This window comes from Ursus arctos, unplaced genomic scaffold (genome assembly GCF_023065955.2).
Source record: "Ursus arctos isolate Adak ecotype North America unplaced genomic scaffold, UrsArc2.0 scaffold_8, whole genome shotgun sequence".
Taxonomy (NCBI): domain Eukaryota; kingdom Metazoa; phylum Chordata; class Mammalia; order Carnivora; family Ursidae; genus Ursus; species Ursus arctos.
In genome coordinates, this window is record NW_026623100.1 from 3,005,843 (window position 1) to 3,027,291 (window position 21,449).

General features: G+C 38.0%; 1 pseudogene; it reads left to right on the forward strand.

Annotated features, from left to right (window-relative positions):
* The first annotated feature begins 1,189 nt into the window (after positions 1-1,189).
* LOC113268463 (uncharacterized) overlaps positions 1,190-21,449 on the forward strand; it is a 45,435-nt pseudogene continuing 25,175 nt past the window's right edge.

Consider the following 21,449-nt stretch of genomic DNA (forward strand, 5'->3'; position numbering starts at 1 on the left):
AATTTTAAAGAATGTTTTGGGGCTTATGGTTGGTTGCAAGAGGCCTAAGTTAGAAAAAAAAAAGAGACCAGTGAAGGATCTATTGTAATAATTCATGTAAGAAATGTTAATGGCCTAGAGTCAAGTGTTAGTGGTAAAGATGATGAGTTGTCAGATTCTGGTCATTTGTGAATGTAAAGTCAACATAATTTGGTTTTAGATGGGGTGGATATAGATAGGACAGAGATGCATCAAGGTTTTTTATCTGAACAACTGGCAGAGTCGACTTGCCATTTATGGAGACAGGGAAGACCGTAAGAGGAGCAATTGTGTGGAAGAGTTGTCAAGAGTTTGCCAGAGAACCTGTTAGATCTGAGATGCTAATTAGACATTCACCTGGAAATGTGGATTGACAGCTGCATATGTGCACATTTGGGAGATATCAGTATAGACTTTACCTGGAAAGTGGGTGTGGATAGAGAAGAGAAGAGGTCCAAGGGCTGAGCCATGGCTGGGTGAGACTGCCTGGGTGGTGGGCCTGGATGAAGAAAAGAAGATCCAAGGGCTAAGCCATGAGCCACTTCAAAATGGGAAGTAGGAAAAGAGAACAGGAACAGGAAAGGAGACAGAAAAGAATGGGGCAGTAAAGTCAAAAGAGAACATTATGAATGGCATGCTGGCACTCAGTAGAGATACTCTTTCAAGTGCCATATGCTGCTGCCTGGTTCTCCTCCAGAGATCTGAAGACTGACATTAGGTATAATGGAGCTGTGGTTGCGAACGACCTTGACAAGCCCACTGTAGACATCATGGTAAGAACAGAGGCCTAATTGAAGTGGGTGTCTGAGGGAATAGGAGAAGAAGAAGTGGAGCAGCAAGTAGAGATGATCCTTTTGAGGGGTTCTGCTGTGAATAGAAATAAAGAAATGGGCAGTTTCTAGAAGGTGGTACAGGTAAAAGATGGGATATTATTTTAAGTTGGCATGCATAAGATCATGTTTATATAATAATAGGAATGATTCATTAGAAGAAGAAAAATTTCTCTTCCTTCTTGAGGATGTAAAATTCTGAAATTCAGAAGGTAGGAAAAAAACAGCTGGCTGTTCATACTAGTGTGGTCAGTGATGGGACAAGATCAAAGGGAGGCATCAAGAAGGAAGGGAAAATGTCTCGTTTGCTTTGAAATAGCTGTCCTCCTAGGTAAGGTACTATGGTATCCCGTGGGATCCAGCGGCCCATGGCAGTGCTAAGTGCTCCAGAAGCTGAAGGTTGTGGGCCTTCCCACCAGAGCCCTGTCTTCAGGATATTCCACTTGGCAGCTCCAGGTTTGCGTTTCTACCCCAAACTTCATCACACATGAACATGACTGATTCAGCGTCAGTATGGTGTCCTCTTCTGGACCAATCCATTCTGACCAGTAGGGCAGGACCACATGGTAGAGACATGTGCATCTGGGGATGCTTCCAGTGGTAAAAGCAATTTGGGGGGAGTGAGGCAGCTACCCCAGATGGCATCTGTCCACTTTGAGTTCTCTGCCTCATTGGTCCTCAGGCCTCATCTCAATTACTCTTTCAAATTCTAACTAACAGGAAACATTCATTCCCTTGGTAAAAGTACATAGATATTTTAATTTTAGTAGCTACCAGCTATATTTACCTAAGTTCAGGAACTTGGAGACAAGTTGGAATTTTTCCCTTTCCTGGATAACCCGTTATTATGAAGTTCCTCACAGTGAAGAAATGAGGCAAAATGCCCCAGGTGAGAACACTTGCTGTTAGCAAATATAATTACGACAGAAATAATAACTTTAAGCTGTGCAGTGAGTTATAGTTTACAAAGTGCACTTTCATTCCCATTACTTCAAGCCTCACAAAAGATCTGCGGGTTAGGTTTCTATAGCAGGCACTTGGTTTCCTGACAAGTCCTAATTCCTTCCTTCCTCTTTACTGTCGGAGTCCGGATTTCATTCAGGTGTGTTGCGATTTAGCCTGGGCCCCAGGGAATGAATCCTGCTCATCAGAATCAGTCATGCTGGATGCCCTCCCCTTTACCGTGGGCAAACTTGGGGGGATCAGGTGCCAGGACCCAGTTCCAGCCTATGAGACAAAAAAGGAGACTTTGGAGAAATTATAATGCAAATGAACAGGTAAATGCTGACCATCTCCTCCCCCATTTTTTTACTCTGGGAGGATTGAATTTTTGGAGCTGGTGAAGCCATGTTGTGACTACTGTGGAGACATTCCAACACCCTGAGAATGGCAGAGCTGCAAGGTGGGAGCGCCCGGGGTCCTCACATCATCAACAAGCTACTGAGTTCACCAACTCTAGAATGACCTACTTCCTCGCTTCTGGTTAAATGAGACAAATTATTATTTAAGCCATTATTTAAGCCATCTGTTTTATTATTGACTGTTGAAAACATTGTCCCTTAATACCTTTTGCAGATAAAGATACTGAGGCTCAGAGAGGTTAAATGATATGCCCAGTGTTGCCCACCTGCTAGATGGCTATTTCTTAACTCAAACTCAGGTCTTTGGGTGCCACATCTCTTTTCACAGTCTGTGACTTTTTATGCAGTCACAACAGTTTTCCTGTTTGGCTAATGTTAGATCCTAGGTAAATTCCTCATTAATTTTTAAATGCCACCCTTACCCTGAGCATCTGCTGAAATGACTTGCACAAAGCAGGTGATCAACAAGCAGGGACTTATTTAAATTTCATGTGTGGCACTTGAACCTCAACTCCCTCCAGCACAACCACCAACACACTCATACCCTGACGTGGTACTCATCACCACTCAGCACTGGGACTCTTTCTGAACCCTGGCACAGTTCTAAAATGCCTGGAAGTTCAGGCAATCACTACTGACCCATCTATCTTTCTTTTCTTTCTTTCTTTTTCTTTCTTTCTTTCTTTCTTTCTTTCTTTCTTTCTTTCTTTCTTTTCTCTCTCTCTCTCTCTCTCTCTCTCTCTCTTTCTTTCTTTCTTTCTTTTTAAAGCATTTCATTTATTTATATGAGAGAGAGAGTGTGTGAGAGAGAGCACACAAGCAAGGAGAGAGGCAGAGGGAGAAGGAGAAACAGCTCCCCACTGAGCAAAGAGCCTGATGCAGTACTCAATCCCAGAACCCTGGAATCATCACCTGAGCTGTAGGCAGACATTACCTACTGAGCCATCAAAGCGCCCCCTGACCCATCTTTCTGAGTCAGCACATGAAAGTTTGATCCACTTCACAGCACAGCCCAGCTCAGACACGAACTGACTCTTAAGGAAATGTGAAGTCAAGTATGAGCGGCAGCCTTGGGAGAGGAGGAGGGACACCATATGGAAGCAGTCAGGTTTCACTGATCCAAGTTCTGGTCCCGAGTCTGCTACTCAAGTAATGTAGTTATTAGGGAAGCGACTACATTCCTCATTAGTCAGTGAAGACTAGATTAAGATTTTTTTCGCAGCTGGTTTAGTGGTTTTATAAATTTAGGCTTGATATTTATTAAGCATTTATGTAACAAGCAATAATTATGTGCCTATTGTGTGACAAGTACTGTCCATACGCTGGGGCTATAGAATTAAGTAAGGTAGGAAAATTCTCAGGAAAAGAGCAATTTGATGGGAGAAACAGGAATATAAGAAAATACAAGACCAAGGTTAAAATGGCTACAATAAAGCCAGACCTAGGCAGTGTAGAAGAGCAGGTGCAAAGTGAGGGGCCCTTTATGGCAGGTACACCCCTCGCACCGGACAGCTTCTCTGTTCTCTCACCCTCTCACCTTCCAGTAAATAGCTGCAAAGAAGCATTGTTTCTCTTGAAGCAAAGTATCAACAATTCCAGGTCCTGAATTTGTATTATACTTAATAACACTTAAAAAAAAAAAACAACAAATCATTATATAAAACAAAGACAAGCAGACTCTACAGCCTATATTTTACATAAAGTAGGACACCTGCTTTGGAAATTACAAAAATACAGGTCACCAAAACTTGTCAATTCTGTCATAGAGAGGAAAAGCTGATTTAACCTGAAATTTAGGGCTAATTTTTGAGATTGAGACAATATTTATATAGTTAGACTAAGTCCTCATAGAGGATGTTTCTAGAGGGTAAAATTAAGACCACATAACCAGTTGTCATTGCGATAGTTCATTAAACTTGAGGACTTTGCTACCATAGGAGCGGCTCCAAACTATTTAATCAATAAGGAATATTTGGAGAAACTTATACACTCAAGCCCAACTTGACATAGGTGCTATCTTTATTGATGCTTCTCATTTTACAGTTATTTAAGTGAGAGTGAACACTTCACATAAAGATTAAATATGATAGCAGGAGGAACTGGGTCTCAAAAGGCCTGAGTGTCCCTTGTGACACTGTGAGATGTGTCCCCAAGTTCCCCAGGGTTGCCACCAGCAGAACCACCTTGACTTCAATCTGAGGATCTGCAACCCGCTACTTAGATAAACACGGCTGCTCTCATTGACCAACATAGAAGGATGTTTTGAAAGGAATGTTGAATCAAAAAAAGGGGCAGAAATGACTCCATAAGGGATTAAATACCAGTGTGGAGAGTAAATGTGCTATTTTACCAGGCTGGGTTGGCTTTTCATTGCCTCCATCTTTACCATAGCCAGTGTTGCTTTACATGTTTCTTAATGAGGGGTTTGCCCTAAAGCTAAAGTGCTCTGAGCTGGCTCTGCTTCCACCCAGCTCACCGGGACAGCCTCTTTCCCACCCCCCACCCCTGTCTGCTAATCACTGAAGCTCAGAAGACAGAGCCTTAGGGCAAATGAGGGCACTCTGTTTAGTGAAAGCATAAACCTCCCAGGAGGAGTATGTTTTGCTCACTGAATGCATCCTGTCGAGTTGCTCCAGCAGTGTTACCGCACATCTATATGCCCTCACTCTTTCTGTGAGGAGATGCACCGCGTATCTATACGAACAGTCCTGGAATCAATATGCATGAAATAAAAAGGGCAAGCAAGATGAATTTGCCCGCAGGCTAGAATGGAATAGAAATGCTCAGCGAAGGTGTTTCCTTCTGCATCAGCCTTTAATTTGTTCAACAACAGGTAAAGTCCTGACATTTTTATGCCATGGGAAGTTAAGCCTTTTGTGAACTTTGGGGCTTCCTGAGAGAGCCAGAGAAGAAAGGACGTGACAGAAACAAAAACAAAGGAACAGGAAAAATGAAACAATCTCTGGAAACCATAGCCAGGAGAACAGCCAGGAACAAAAGGACTCTTTTATCAAGATGGGGAGAGTTATTTCAAAGCAGTGGAAGTGTTTTCCTCTTTCTTCAAAATCCTAGCTAGAGAGCCCCTGTTTCTCATTATGCGCCTGCACACACACCGGTGCAATACACACACACACACACACACACACGCACGCACACACAGCAAAAGCATGCCAAATTAACCCAATTTCGTGGTCTGTAGCACTCCTAGATTTTAAACGAGAGCTCTTGCTTAATCTAGAAGCTGAGTAATGTTGATTAGCATAATCAAGCTCTCCTTACGCACATAGAGCTTAAAAAAAGAGAATAAAAACAGGACCTATTTCTTAATTGGAGAAGATGTTGCTGTGAGGGCCAAAAATAAACATTCTTTGCCTGTAACAGGGTGTGTGGGGTGGAAGGATGGACGTGTTAACTGAAAGTCTCCTCTAGACCTTGGCTGTCATGACTGGGGAGTTCGGCTACTTGAGTATTATCTCCTTGACTGTAGGAGTCATATATTCAGGTCTCTGTATTCACTCAACGTTTCCCAAGACAGAGATGTGAGCATTTTAGGTGTTGGAGTATTGTTTGTGGAATAAGTCCCTGCCCAAGCAGTGCTTAAAGGGAGCTGTACTTCCTCATGGCAAAGCAGTCACTGCAGGGGACACCAAAGCCAGGGGAGCTCTTCAGCCCCAGCTTTCTCAAATTCTCAGCAGTATTTGACATGATATAACTCAGTTGCTAAGAACATGATCTTTGAAGAGAGACTTCAGGCTTAAATCCCAGGCCCTGCTATATGAATGCAGGTAATTTACATAATTTATACAAAATCCCTATTTTCTCCATTTGGAAAATATGCATAATAGCATCAACATCAAAGGGAGGATGAATGAGTTAATACATGTATAAAAGGACATTCCACAAAACATATCAAGAACTCAAAAATTTTACTTACTTTATGATTACTGATCAATCCCCCAATTTTTTTCTGTTAACCTTTATGACACCTTTCTCTTGGACATGTCTGGATTCTATCTCAGGCTTTCTTTCCTTGTGTTCCCAGACTCTTTTTGGACAAGCTCAAAAACTTCATGACTTCAATTCTATCTATATGCTAATGATTCACAAATCAAAAGTGCTCTCTCTCTCTCAATGGAGAAATAAAGAACTGAGAAACTGGTTTCTTCCACCATAGAACATTTAACTAGTTGCCTAAGGTTGTATCTATACACTGAAGTGTAATACATTTTCATTTTGTTTCCAAATAGCACATGTATTGGGGCGCCTGGGTGGCACAGCGGTTGAGCGTCTGCCTTCGGCTCAGGGCGTGATCCCGGCATTATGGGATTGAGCCCCACATCAGGCTCCTCTGCTATGAGCCTGCTTCTTCCTCTCCCACTCCCCCTGCTTGTGTTCCCTCTCTCGCTGGCTGTCTCTCTCTCTGTCGAATAAATAAATAAAATCTTTAAAAAAAACAACAACACATGGATCATTGGAATAGAAAAAAGAAAGACGGAGCTTATAATAAAAGAAGAGCTATCTCTTTCTACCTCTGCCTGAGCCTGCCACTTCTACTATTTCTTGATTCATCAGTTTTAATCATTATATATTGACTTCCTGTCCTGACGAGTGGAGATTTAGCCATGTAGAGCATCCGTTTCCTCTCATCCTGCCTCTTCATAGAGTTTTGTAATTATCATTAATTAAACAATCAATATCTACATCATTTTGACCGTATCGATATTGCTTATAGCAACATCAAGTAATGTTTTCTGACAACGTTCCCTCACATTTTTTTTTGTTGGGTTTTACAGCAACTTGCTTATTTTCTGGCATTTCTAACTGCATTTTTCCCAGTTTCACTGAGATATATTTATTGAGAAATGTTGACATATCACATTATCTAAGTTTAAGGTGTATAACGTGAGATTTGGTATACATATATATTGCAAAATGATTACCACAAAAAGGTGAGTTAAGACATTTGTCAACTCATCCGGTAAAATGCCTTTCATTGCCTGATCTAAGAACCTGTTTGAGTTGTTCAGAGTCTCAAGAATAGTACAAAGTTTCTTAAGTCACATTTTTCTTGTATATGATGCTGTTAGAGCCACTGTCTCTCCGCATTGGACCAATTGCTCTATTAGGCATACTGTAGAACTGTCACTTTGGCATTTATGTTTATTTTATTCCAGAGAAGCTCAATCTTAGCCTAGAAATTCCTTCCTTCTGTCCCCCCACCTCCCTGCCCCTGATCAGGATATATGGTCTTCTTTTTTTTTTTTTTTTAATGGTGTGTTCCTTCATTTTCTTGGAACAAAAACATCCAGTAACCTCCTAATAAAGATTGATGTAGTATGCATTTTCCACATCCTCATATGTCTGAAAATGTTTTATTTTAAGGTTCTGCTATTTTTTTTCTAAGATCCAGTGTTGAGATTTGAGACATCTAATGCCAACCTAATGCTATTTTTCATTGTTAAAAAAAGCCAGTCTTTCCCCCCTCTGGAAGCTGTTAATATATCCTATTTATCCTTGGTGTTCTGAAATTTCACAATGATGTACAATGATTCTGAGTATATATTTTGAGTTTTCTTTTTCACATTGAAGATTCACTTAAGTGTCTTGTGAGCCTTGATTTCCATTCATATGTTAAATTAGGTAATAACCCCTCAATACCAAGATCTTGGTTTCTGATACCATTCTCTAATAAAAGGTACCAGGACTCCTTGGAGACATGGCCTACGAAAGCGGTTACAGAGAATATACAAGATAAGCATCTTGTAGTGCCAGAAAGTGAGGAAATGCTCAAAAAATAATCACAACAATGGATGCATACCAAAGAGACACAGGAACCAATTGAAAGAACTCTCAGGGGCCCAAGCTGGGATATTTGAGCAATAAAATAACTCAGTAGTAGATTATAACCTAAAGTATAAAATAAATATCCATAAGTCTATACTGATATAAAATAAATGAGTAGATAGATAGATAGATGATAGATAGATTGATTCATCTCTTGTGTCGAAGAATTCAAAATAATTCACACACCTACTCTGTCCCTAAGGAATAGGAACACAATGCCTCACTCTTAAGCATGGGCTATGCACAGTGACTTCTTCCAAAGAGGACAGTAAGAAAGAAAAAAAAAGAGTAACTTTCTACTGGTGAAATCTGAGAGACACCACCTCGGTCAGGTGATCAAGGTTAACACCACTGATAAGTCATGTCGATAACATGTATTCTTGATATACTGTGATAAGAACGACACTTTGTTTCTGTGATCTTTCTCCAAACACACCACAACTTTAATCTAATCCTAATAACAACATCTGAAAATCCCATTTGAGGAGCGTTGTGCAAATACCCAACCTGAAAAAATGACCAGTATTGGATATTATCAAGGTCATCAAAAACAAGGAAAGTATGAGAAACTCTCCCAGCCAAGAGGAACCTGAGAAGACATGACAAGAAAATGTAAGGTGGTAGTCTGGGTACAATTCTGGAACAGAAAGAGGACATTAGACAAAAACTAAGGAATATGAATAAAGGATGAGCCTTAATCAGAATGTATAGAGGTACAGATGTTAGTTCATTAGTCGTAATACACGCACCATACTAATGTAAGATGTTAATAAAAGAGGAAACTGGGTGTGGGATGTGAGGAATTTCCTTAGGCTAACTTTACTCATTTTTTTCATAAGTAAAATATATTGTAAGATAAAAAGTGGGGTTTTTTTAGAGGCAATATAAAATAGTATTGAAACTATGTATCCATGAACACAGCACATGGGGGATCTTTACTCCAGGGAGAGTAAGCAAGGCAGTCGTTTTTGAAGGACCATTGAAAACCTTTTGAAAATACCTCTCCCACTTTTTGATTGAGGGCAGGCGTCAGTTTTCTTGAGTAAGCGTAAGGGAAAGTGGCGGAAGGATAGGTTTGCTTTACGTAGATTTTCAAATATCATTCCGGTTTCACACCAACCTTTCACAGTTATCTTTGGCATTTTGAAGTTCAAAGCATCTCTGAGCTTTTGCGGAGAAGATCAAGTCATACTTTTGCAATTTTCCTGATGATGCTCACACAGGCTGTGAACTTCTCCAGCTTCTGTATTGCTTCTTTATCCGTTCTCTGTCTTCTGGAGGTTTTATTTATTTTTTTACATGGTTTATCTCCTGATGATCCTTTATCCTTTGTCCTGTGTGTGTGTGTACCTCCTTTCACATTGTTTATTACTGTTTTAGGGAGGAGGAGATGAACTTGGTGTTCGTTATGGCACCTTGTGACCCTACCTCGCTTAGAGATCTGGCATTATTTCTCTCAAATAGAGAAATAATGTTTTCTTCAATAAATCTTGTTGCTGTCAGTGCAGTTTTATAACTACACGGGAAAGTCTTCACAGAAAAAGAAGGTGCTTTATACTAGGAATCCTTCATGATTTTCTCTATTGTGGGTGATCGCCAAATTGAGTGTTAAAAGATTGAGAGTCAAGGTACTTGCTCATTTTCACCTTATTCTACGTGCAACATGTATGTCTACCTTTTAATCGGTGGGCCCGCCCCTTCCTTAAGTCCACCCACCTCCTTCTTCTGGAGATAAATCCAGCAAACATTCACTTCTCAGGGGCATTTTCTAATTTTTCCCAACTCAGGAAATAGAAGGAGAGTTGGCACATTTTCCAGTTAGATAGCTAAGGTTTCTGTTCTACCCGCATCAATCGGCAAAGTTACTCTTTTAAGATTTCCATAATGAGCGAGGTTTTTTTTTTTTTCCTGCCCTTCATTTTAGAACATTGGTGATATGAGTCTAAGCATAGTTAGTGCTTCTCAATGAGGAGGTAGGCAATTCTTCACTCCTACATTCAAGAGGTTTCAAAATCATCTGAATGGCATTTACTAAATTCCACATCTCTTTCACTGAAGTGTTTATGTATTTCCTTGAGGGTACGTCTCTCGCTTTCTACCCTGGGAAATAATCACTGTCTTTTTGTGAGCCATGCTTATTGGTGGTGAATGATACCCTTCAGATGATATACCCATGAGCAGCTGATGTACACAAGTAACTCTAGAGTGACAATCTCTGTAATCATATACAAAAAATTCAGTACTATAAATATTATATAAAAATACTTATTGTCTTCATCAGTAAAATAGGAATAATAATAATGTGTAATATAGGATCATTGTGTTTAGTGATTCACTGAATATAGAGTGTCTGGCATGTAAATGATCAATTCACATTAGCTACTCTTACTATTTTTTTTTTTTTAGAAACAAAGGTGTGTACCCACAAATATAAATAGAAGATTGGGATGTATCATATAATTCAGTTTAACAAATTTTTACCAAGTAACATCCATATACTAAGGATACAAGGTAAATAAAACACTGCTTTTTCAAGATACTCGCAATCCATGGGAGAGAGCCTTGCATGGAAGAATGGTCGTAGTTCGGTATTATATGGTACATGGGTTGCTAGATGGTTGCATAGCTTGATTTAGCTGCAAAGAGTAGAGGAGAATAATTTAGCTGGAGTAGGAGCATGGGTTTAGGATAGATTTTTCAGTGGAGATAATGTCTACCTTTGGTGTCACATGCAGGTTGGGAGCTGAGTACTAGGGGGCAGAGTATGAACATAGCATTGAAATGAGACGAAACAGGCCCGTTTACATTAATATTACATTTTTTGTTTTGTGTAATTCAGGAGCTAGTATTTGTGAAAGACATGGAAGATCATATGAAGAACTATGTTAACTGGAGAAGCAGAAATCTAATTTCAAGAACAAAGTGTAAAGGCGTTATTAGTCTTTTTTTTTTTTTACATTTAGTATCTTAAAAACATCACATTTTCTCTTACATTGAATCATCATCCTCAGTCATTTGGGGAAAACTCCTTTGAGAAACCTTAAATTTCAATACCTTTTGAATCTTTTGAAACTATTTATTCAAGTTATTGAATTATTCAGATACTCAAATCAGTGAATTTCCACCATTTCTTCTCTGATTTCATCTTTCTTTTTCTTATTTTGTAAATCTGAGCCTTCATCTTCCCCCCTCAATTCTATTTCCGTATAGCCAGCCCAATAACCCCTGTTTCAATTTCATCTGCCTCTCCTCCTCTTCTGGATTGCATGTGAGCCCTGTACTCACTGACAGTGTCAGCCTTCTACTCTGTAACCCTGTTAATTCTCTCATTACTTCTCCACAACTTCCTACTGTGTATTCTTTGTAATATCCACGGCCTGTTTTCTTTGATGTTAGAAGTCAAGGCACTGATGGTCAAAGGGATTAAACTATCCATTAGGTTTGCCACAAATACATTGTGTGTTCCATTATATTGTGGGTATTTAATGCTGCCCATGATAAATTTTGACTTTTCTACTAATCTTATTTTACTGAAGATCATTGTTTTTTATTACTAGTAGGAAACCCAGCAAAATGTTTCTTAGTGAAAGTTGGCAAAATCATTGCATATATGTTCACTCTCTTAACTTTAAGCCTATGTTAAATATATGTGCTTCTAATTTGCTAAAAGCCCTCAATCATTCTGTTGGATTCTTCCCTATTTGCTGATCCTTATCCTTGGCTACTTTCCACATGCATATATAAGTATGTTCGAATATCTTTTATCTTATACACAGACTACCCTATATCCCCTGATCATACTCAAGCCTTTCCAAATTATTTTGAATCTTCCAGCCTTTCCTCAGGCTTCTCCTTTTGCTGGAAACACAATCTTCTTCCTCATCTGGATATTATTTTGTTAATCTTTAAGGTGCAACTTGGAGATGCTATCTCCTACACGAAGACTATTTTTTCCCTTATTACTGTCACAGTCAGATTCTTTCATTGTTTTCTCCTATAACCCTTTGAAATTACCTCCGTGTAGCGTCCATAGTCTCTGAGCTGCTCCTCAGCAAAACATAGTGAATGCTACCCATCACTGCATTCCCAGGAAATAAAATAGCCTGAGCCATAGCGTGTACTCACTATAGTGAAGTCGTGGTTGAATGCATAAATTAATGAACCAGCAGGCTGCTTAAATGTGCCCTTTCTTCCCAATCTAAAGACCTATGTTGTCTGTTGAAAAGCCACAGATGGTAGCACCAAGAGGAGCAGTCCTTTGGCACAGGCTCTGGAGCAAATATTTCTCCAACAGAGGCTGTATCATTTTGGCTGCTGTGCTTAGTCTCAAATAGCTGTCTTATTCTTAGCTCTGATCCGTGACATATTAGCTGTAGTTGATGTGGAAAACACAGAGCTGCTAAATCAGGAAAGACTTTCGGCATGCTTAATTACTATCAGTGATTTAAGAAAAGACTGCCTTCTTACCAGTAATCTATAGTTTTAATAATAACAAAAATGCATTTTATATGTTTGAATGGTACAAATCCATGGTTATTGTACATCAAGGTGGCTTTAGCTCTACTCTATAGCCATTTGGTGAGAGGATTAAAAGACTTAATAATTAATTCTCAGATAATATCACAGTTGGGAGGCATTCACTTCTTATTTGAGACCTCAGTGGCAAAGTGGAGTTTGGTGAGAATGTATACATTTCCAGGAAAAATGAAGTAATGCTTAACCTAGAAAAATGTATCTTAGAACACCTTGAGAATCAAAGTACCCCATAAAGATACTACTAGAACAGATGACCTTGAGAGGCAGTTATGTTGCTTATAAAATAGAAAAGCCTGAATGACAGCAAACAATAAATTGTAGAGTAAGCTTATAATTTTTAGGGCAATAAAAAGCTAATGTAACTTCAGTTTGCACACGCCCTTTGGTTCATGGATCAGCGAGATAATATCATCTTACCACAAAGAGCTGGTAAAACCTGGTAAAAAAAAAAAAAAAGTCTGCATCAGAGGACACTAGAGGCCCAGGGATCTATAACAAAAAAGAGAGGGATGATTTGAAATATAAATAGCATAACTCTACATCAGCCAGTTAAATCCTCAAGGCATATGTAATTTTTTTCTGTGTTTAATGTCAAAGAAATCTTCACAGTCAGTAGAGAATTTTATATATATATATATATATATATAATTTTTTTTTTTACTTGACATAAGCCTTTCAGGCTTTCTTAATATTGGGAATTAGTAATCTGTGTAAGCAATGATACATTTCTTTCTTTTTTTTATAATAATTTTTTTTTATTATATTATGTTAGTCACCATACAGTACATCCCTGGTTTTTGATGTGAAGTTCGATGATTCATTAGTTGCGTATAACACCCAGTGCACCATGCAATACATGCCCTCCTTACTACCCATCACCAGCCTATCCCATTCCCGCACCCCCCTCCCCTCTGAAGCCCTCAGTTTGTTTCTCAGAGTCCATAGTCTCTCATGCTTCATTCCCCCTTCTGATTACCCCCCTTTCTTTATCCTTTTCTTCTCCTACTGATCTTCCTAGTTCTTATGTTCCATAGATGAGAGAAACCATATGATAATTGTCTTTCTCTGTTTGACTTATTTCACTTAGCATTATCTCCTCCAGTGCCATCCATGTTGCAACAATGATACATCTCTAACCATTCTTTTATAATATTTACTTTCTTGTATGAACAACATGTGGGAAGAAAAGAAAGTGAGAAATAAAGCAGTCAGTTTGGGTATGACATAAGCTTGGAAGTCATCATTCACTTCCTCACAACAAGAAAAAAGCTAAACTGAAAATCAACAACCTTTTCAGCTCTATCATAAATTTGAGGACACAAGGCAGACTACTGCTCACAGAATGGGAGATGCAGATGATTAAGGAGAATCAGCCTACTGGAGCAGAAGCCCACCAATACCAGGGGTGGAAACTTGAACTGTAATTGGTGAGTTGCTAGAGACTCAATGTGAACAAGATTGAGATTTAAAAACTCCAGGGGGCCAGTCTAATGGGAGCTCTCATACATCCATGAATTTTAACTCCAGGAGCCCTACTAGGTTTTCAGTGAGGATTGGAGAAAAATTCCCTTGTGCTTCTGGCCAAGAGTGGTGATGGATAGCTATTTTGAAATATGCTGAGAGCATTCTGTACTTCTCCGCAAGGCCTGGTCTCAACAGAAATTATTTCACCAAAGGCTAACTGATTGGGGTTTTACTAGAGCCTAACCAAACTGGGGAAAAGGAAATATCCAACTCCAGTCCCCTTTAGCCTTTGATACCGGGATGAGAAATACCAGATTCTCAGTGAAAAATCTCCTTGTTCTTCTTATAGTTGGGGTGGGGATAGGGGTTGGAGGTATGGGAGGGATGTGAAAATTGGGGGGGGGGGTATAGAAAATAACCATTTAAAAATAAACCATCAGGGAAATACAAATCAAAACCATAATGAGATACCACATCATACCAGTCAGAATGGCTAAAATTAGCAAGTCAGGAAACAACAGATGTTGGTGAGGATGCAGAGAAAGGGGATCCCTCCTACACTGTTGGTGGGAATGCAAGTTGGTGCAGCCACTCTGGAAAACAGTATGGAAGCTCCTCAAAAAGTTAAAAATAGAGATATACCCTACAACCCAGCAATTGAACTACTAGGTATTTACTTAAAAAGTTACAAAAATAGTGAGTCAAAGGGGCAACTGCACCCCAATGTTTAAAGCAGCAATGTCCACAATAACCAAACTATGGAAAGAGCCCAGATGTCCATTGACAGATAAATGGATAAAGAAGATGTGGTGTGTGTGTGTGTGTGTGTGTGTGTGTGTGTGTGTGTACAAAATATATAAACTGGAATGTTATTCAGCCATTGAAAAGAATGAAATCTTACCATTTGCAATGGCCTGGATGGAACTAGAGGGTATTATGCTAAATGAAATAAGTCAATCAGAGAAAGACAATTACCATATGATTTCACTCATACATGGAATTTAAGAAACAAAACAGTGGATCATAGGGGAAGGGAGGGAAAAATAAGACAAAACCAGAGAGGGAGACAAACCATAAAAGATTCTTAACTGTAGGAGACAAACAGGGTTGCTGGAGGGAAGGTGAGTGGGGGAATGGGGTAACTGGGTGATGGATATTAAAGAGGGCATATGACATAATTAGCACTGGGTGTTATACACAACTGGTGAATCACTAAACTCTAACTCTGAAACTTAAAACAAACAAACAAACAAACAAACAAACAAAAACCCCACATATTCTTTTCTCCATAACAAAAATCAGCCTTCAAGGGAAACTATTTTTCCAGAGCCTAACCACCTTGGGCTTGATAAGAGCCTAACTGAAAAAGGAAATGCCAAAGATCAGTCACCCTTATTCTTTTTTTCTCATCTGAGGTGGTGGGGGCATACTGAGGAGCACCTGTAAAGTTCACAGCCCAGGGGAACAAGTTCACTAAAAGACAGACCAAATCATAGATCTATAGAATGCTTGGTATCCTCCATGAACTTAATCACCACCTCAATGGGCTCCAATATAGCAGCAGGAGATTGCAATCCAAAAACCAAATCATAGATCTATAGAATGCTTGGTATCCTCCATGAACTTAATCACCACCTCAATAGGGCTCCAATATAGCAGCAGGAGATTGCAATCCAAAAACCAGCACGGCTCAGTCTTAACTAAGATGAAGTCTCTAGAGAAACTCAAACACAACAGAAGAGAAAAAACAAGGACACCAGAGGAAATTTTAGCCTCTGACACCTACAACTATAGCACACCATAAGCCACAGCCTAACTCCTAGCCAGACAAACATAAAGTGTCATTCTAAATGCCTATTTACCTCAGTTTCTTTTGTCTGGCTTTCATATGTCTGGCTTTAAACAAAAAATTAAAAGGCATACTGTTATGATCTGAATGCCTGTGTTCTCCTCAAACTTATATGTTGAAATCTTATACCCAATATGATATATTTAGGTGGGACTTTTAGAAGGTGATCTGATCATGAGGGTGGAGCCCTCATGAAGGGGATTAGTGCCCTTATAAAATAAACCCCAGAGGGCTCCCCTGTCTTTGCTACCTTGTGAGGATACAGTGAGAAGTTGACAGTCTGAAATCCAGAAGGCGGCCTTTATCAGAATGCATACATGCTGGTATCTTGATCTTGGGCTTCCAGTCTCCAGAACTGTGAGAAATAACCGTTTGCTGTTTATAAAACATCCAGTCTGTGGTATTTTGTTGTAGCAGCTTGAGGGACTGAGACACCTACAAAAGGCAGAATGTGTTTGACACAGTGTGAAGACAGAGCAAGCAGCAGAACTAGACTCAAACACAAGAGAGGTATTATCAGACCAAGAGTTTAAAGTAACTATAATTAATATGGTAAGGGCTCCAATGACAAAAGTAGACAACAGGCAAAAACAGATCATTAACATAGATGGAAATTTTTAGAAAGAATCAAAGGAAATGGTTGCATAAATAAATAAATAAATAAATAAATAAATAAATAAATAAATTTTAAAAGACTGTAACATAGGAGAATGCTTTTGATGGGTGGATAAGTAGATGGGACACAGCCGAGGAAAGAATCAGTGAGCTTGAAGATTGGTCAATAGAAACTTCCCAAAATGAAAAGGAAAGAGAAAAAAAGAAAGAAGAAAACAAACAAACAGAACATCCAAGAGAAGGGTCCGGTGATGACAAAAGGTATAACATTTCCATAATGGGAATACCAGGAGAAAAGTAAAGAGAAAAGAATTGGGAAAGTATTAGAGATACTAATGGCAGACTTTTCCAAAATTAACAACAGATATAAAACCACAGATCTAGGAAGCTCAGAGAAAACTAAATAAATACCAGACAACTACACCAGGGCATATTGTATTCAAACTGCAGAATATCATAGACAATGAGAAAACCTAGAAAGAAGCTGGAGGTGGTCAGAGAACGCCTCACCTACAGAGGATCAAGACTAAAAATTACACTGGACTCCTTTTCATCAAGAGAGTGGAATGATACTTCATGGTTGACTTACACACTTTAAGAACTGTTATGTTTTCTTGGTGAATTTTATTATGTAATGCTTTGTTTTATCCTGGATAATATTTTTTTTTTCCTGAGTTCACCTTAGTTTGAAATAAATACTGAAATGAATACTGAAATAGCACGCCAGTGTTCTTTTTTTAGTGTTAGCATGGTAGATCTTTCTCCATTCCTTTACTCTAACCTGTTTGAATCTTTATATTTAAAGTGAGTTTTTTGGGGGGATACATATTGTTAAATCTCATTTTCATCCACTTTGACAATTTCTGGCTCTTCACTCGTACATTCAGACCACTGAGGCTTAAAATGATTATTGATACATTGAATTAGAATCTACCATACTTTAAAGGCTTTCTATTTGATGCATTGTTCTTTGTTTTGTTTTGTCCCCTTCTTTATTTGTCTTTTCTGGTTTTGTTTAAACATTAATATTATTCCACTTTATGTCATCTTTTAACATACATATTACACGTCTTTAAAAAAATTTAGTTGTCTTAGAGTTTCAAACATAAATTTTAAAGTAATCTATGTCCACCTTCAAACAACATTATACCATTTTAATTGTAATACTGGTATCTTACAAGAGTATTTCAAATTTTCCCTCCCATATCTTATCACATTGTTGTCATTTGTTTCACTTATTAACATTCTGTAATTACCAAATACATTGTGAAGTTTATTACTTTTAAATTTATCTTTTAAATTAATGAAGAATAAGAAAAATAAACTATTTTATATTCCTTCTATTTATTCCTTCTCTGATGTTCATTTCTTTATGTAGATCTAAGTTACTGACCTGCATTATTTTCCTTCAACTGAAAAACTTCTTAACATTTCTTGCAGACCTAAAAAAAGTCTTATAAAAAGTCTTTATTTCTCCTTAAGTTTTGAAGAATAATTATGTTTTTATAGAAATCTAAGTCAGAGAGATTTTTAACATTAAAATATTTAAATTGAATATTTCACTGCATGTTCATCTTGCTTGCATGGTTTCTGAGGGGAGGTCTAATCCTTGTCCACTATCAGTAAGATGCTTTTTCTTATCTCTTCAAGATTTTTTGTCTTTGGCCTTCTGTACTTTGAATAGGTTATGCCTAGGTACAGCGTTTTTGGTACTTATCCTGCTCCTTATTGTTTGAACTTTCTGTATCTATGGTTTAATGTCTGATGCTAAGTTAGGAAATTTTTTTTTAATTGAAATAGAGTTGACACAATGTTACATTAGTTTCAAGTGCAGGGTTAGGACAATTCTCCATTATTACTTTTGACATTTCTTGTTCTCCATTCTCTCTCCTCTTTCTGATATTCCAGTTATATGTACATTGTACATCCACAGTTTTGGGTGCTTTGGTGTTTTTATTTATCTTTTTTCCATTTGCATCTCAGTTTGATATGTTTCTATTGACCCATCTTCAAGCTCACTGATGTTTTCATCAGTTGTGTTCAGTCTAACTATTAAAGACAATCTTCAGGGGTGCCTGTGGGCTCAATTGTTTAAGCATCTGACTCTTGATTTCAGCTCAGATCATGATGTCAGCGTCCTGGGATTGGCCCGGTGTCAGACTCTATGCTCAGCAGGGAGTCTTCTTGAGGATGCTGTCTCTCCCTCTCTAAAATAAATAAAAAATCTTTTTAAAAAAGACAATCTCCATTTCTGTTGCAGCACATTTTATTCTAGCATTTCCTTTTTATTCCTTTTTTTTTTTTTTTTTGAGAAAATGAGAGAATGAGAGAATGAGAGAGAGAGAGGGATAGTCTGGGGAGGGGTGAAAGAGAGGGAGAGAGAGAGAATCCTAAGCAGGTTCCACTCCCAGCACAGAGCCAGAGATACAGAGTTCCATCTCATGACCCTGAAATCATGACCTGAGCCAAAATCAAAAGTTGGATGCTTAACCAACTCAGACACCCAGGTGCCCCTGATTCTCTTTTTAAGATTTCCTCTCTACTTACATTCCCCATCTATTTTGTATGTTGCCTACATTTTCCCTTAGAGTCCTTAATATATTAGTCATAGTTATTTTAAATTTCCTGTATGATAACCACGATTTTTTTTCATATCTGAGTCTGGTTCTCATCTTGTTTGTCTCTTTAAACTGTGCTTTTTTCTGACTTTTAGCATGACTTTTAATTTTTTATCATTATTGAAAGCTGGGAATAATATATTAGATAATAGAATATTTGGTAAATAGGTCACTATTATGCGGTTTGGTGTAAATCTGGGTAGAAGTTGCAGGAGCTATAGGTGCCCAAGTCTTCATATTCTTTTAGTGTCCTTGTTTGTGTCTCCATGTTCTCCTAGGTCTTTCCTAGGAAACCCTCCCTAAATAAGGTCTGCTTCATGCAGCTCTTCCAGTTGCCATCTGCCATTAGTATTCTGGAGTCCTGCTACATGGACACAACACATGGGAAATAAAAAGCATTTATAACATTGTGGTTAAATCTCAGTTTTTAATGGTCCTGTGACTTTCTCAAGTGTTTCTTAGCCTTTTTCCCTCCTAGATGAGACAGGATGTCTAAGGGGGTCTGGAATCAGAGAAAGTCCATTTTCCAGGTGGAATGAGAAACTAGTAAGTTCTTTTCTCCTAGAGAGTAGTTTTTCTTATCAAAAATTCTCTAATTTTATTTTGCAATATTGTTCTTCCCCTATTTGGAGAGAGATAAGAAGGAATCCTTCTTAACTATTCTTTGTGAAAATTTGATCTTACTAGAAGTAAAATCCAAAAAAGTTTGGGGAATCTCCCTAAGATGGTGGCCCCAATAGTCTCATACTGGTTCACATTCACCCTCCTGTAGTTCAACAAAATTACCATGCTTGTGTTCCTAGAAGTTTGTAACTTCTGCTTCTTCTGCTCCCAGAAAGTAGATCTCAGCTGTAACTCTGCATTCTTCACTCTTTGCAGATTTGGGAGTAGTGGTGTGCCCTGTAAGCTCTTCTGTCTGATATGTCCAAGAAAAGTTGTTGTTTTTCAGTTTGTTTAGAATTTTTCTTTTTTTATGGGCAAACAACATCTTCCAAGTTCTTTACATATAGGATCTTTTTAATAAAATAAAGTATAATTGACATATTATGTTAGTTTTAAGTATACAATGTAATGATTTGATGTTTGGATACACTGTAAAATGATAACCACAATAAGTCTAGTCACAATCCATCATACGAATTTATGAAAAAAAAATTTCTTATGATGAGAGCTTTTAAGATCTACTCTCTTGGCAAATTTTAAATATGCAATACCAAAAAAAAAAAAAGCAATACAATATTATTGACTATCGTAACCATGCTGTACATTACACTCCCATTACTTATTTATTTTATAACTGGAAGTTTGTCCCTCTTGACCCCCTTCATCCGTTTTGTGCAACCCACAAACAGCTTTCTCCCTGGCAACTACAATTTTGTTCACTGTATCCATGAGTTTTATTTTGTATTGTTTGTTCATTTGTTATGTTGTTTGTATTGTTATGTAAGTGAGATCACATGATATTTGTCTTTCTCTGTCTGACTTATTTCATTTAGTGTAATACCCTCTAGATCCATCTTTGTCCCAAATGGCAAGATTTCATTCTTTTTCATGACTGAATAGTATTCCACTCTTTGGTAGACACTTAAGTTATATCCATATCTTTGCTATTGTACATAATGCTGCAATGAACATAGGATTCATACATCTTTTTGAATTCGTGTTTTCAGCTGCACCAATTTATAATCTCCCCAACAGTACATTAAATTCCTTTTTCTCCACATCCTTGCCAACACTTTTTGATAATAGCCATTCTGATAGGTATGAGGTGATATCTCATTGTAGTTTTGACATTGAGCATCTTTTCATATGTCTGAATGTCTTCTCTGGAAAAATGTGTATTCAGATCCTCTGCTCATTTTTTAATATGATTGTTTGCTTTTTTGCTATTGAGTTACATGAGTTCTTTACATATTTTGGATATTAACACCTTATCAGATATATGATTTGCAAATATTTTATCCAATTCAGTAGGTTGCCTTCTCATTTTGCTAATGGTTCCCTTTTCTGAGCAGAAGGTTTTCAGTTTCATGTAGTCCCACTTGTTTATTTTTACTTTTGTTGCCTTTGCTTTTGGTGCTTTGGATCCAAAAAATCATTGCCAAAACTAATGTCAAGGAGCTTACTGCCTGTGCTTTCTTTTGGGGGTCTAACAGTTCAGGTCTTACATTCATGTCTTTAATCCATTTTGAGTTTTTAGGTATGTTTAGGACACTAAAATTATTCTGTATGATACTGTAATGATAGATTGATGATTATTATGTGTTTGTCAAAACCCACAGAACATAAAACACAAAGAGTGAACCCCAATGTG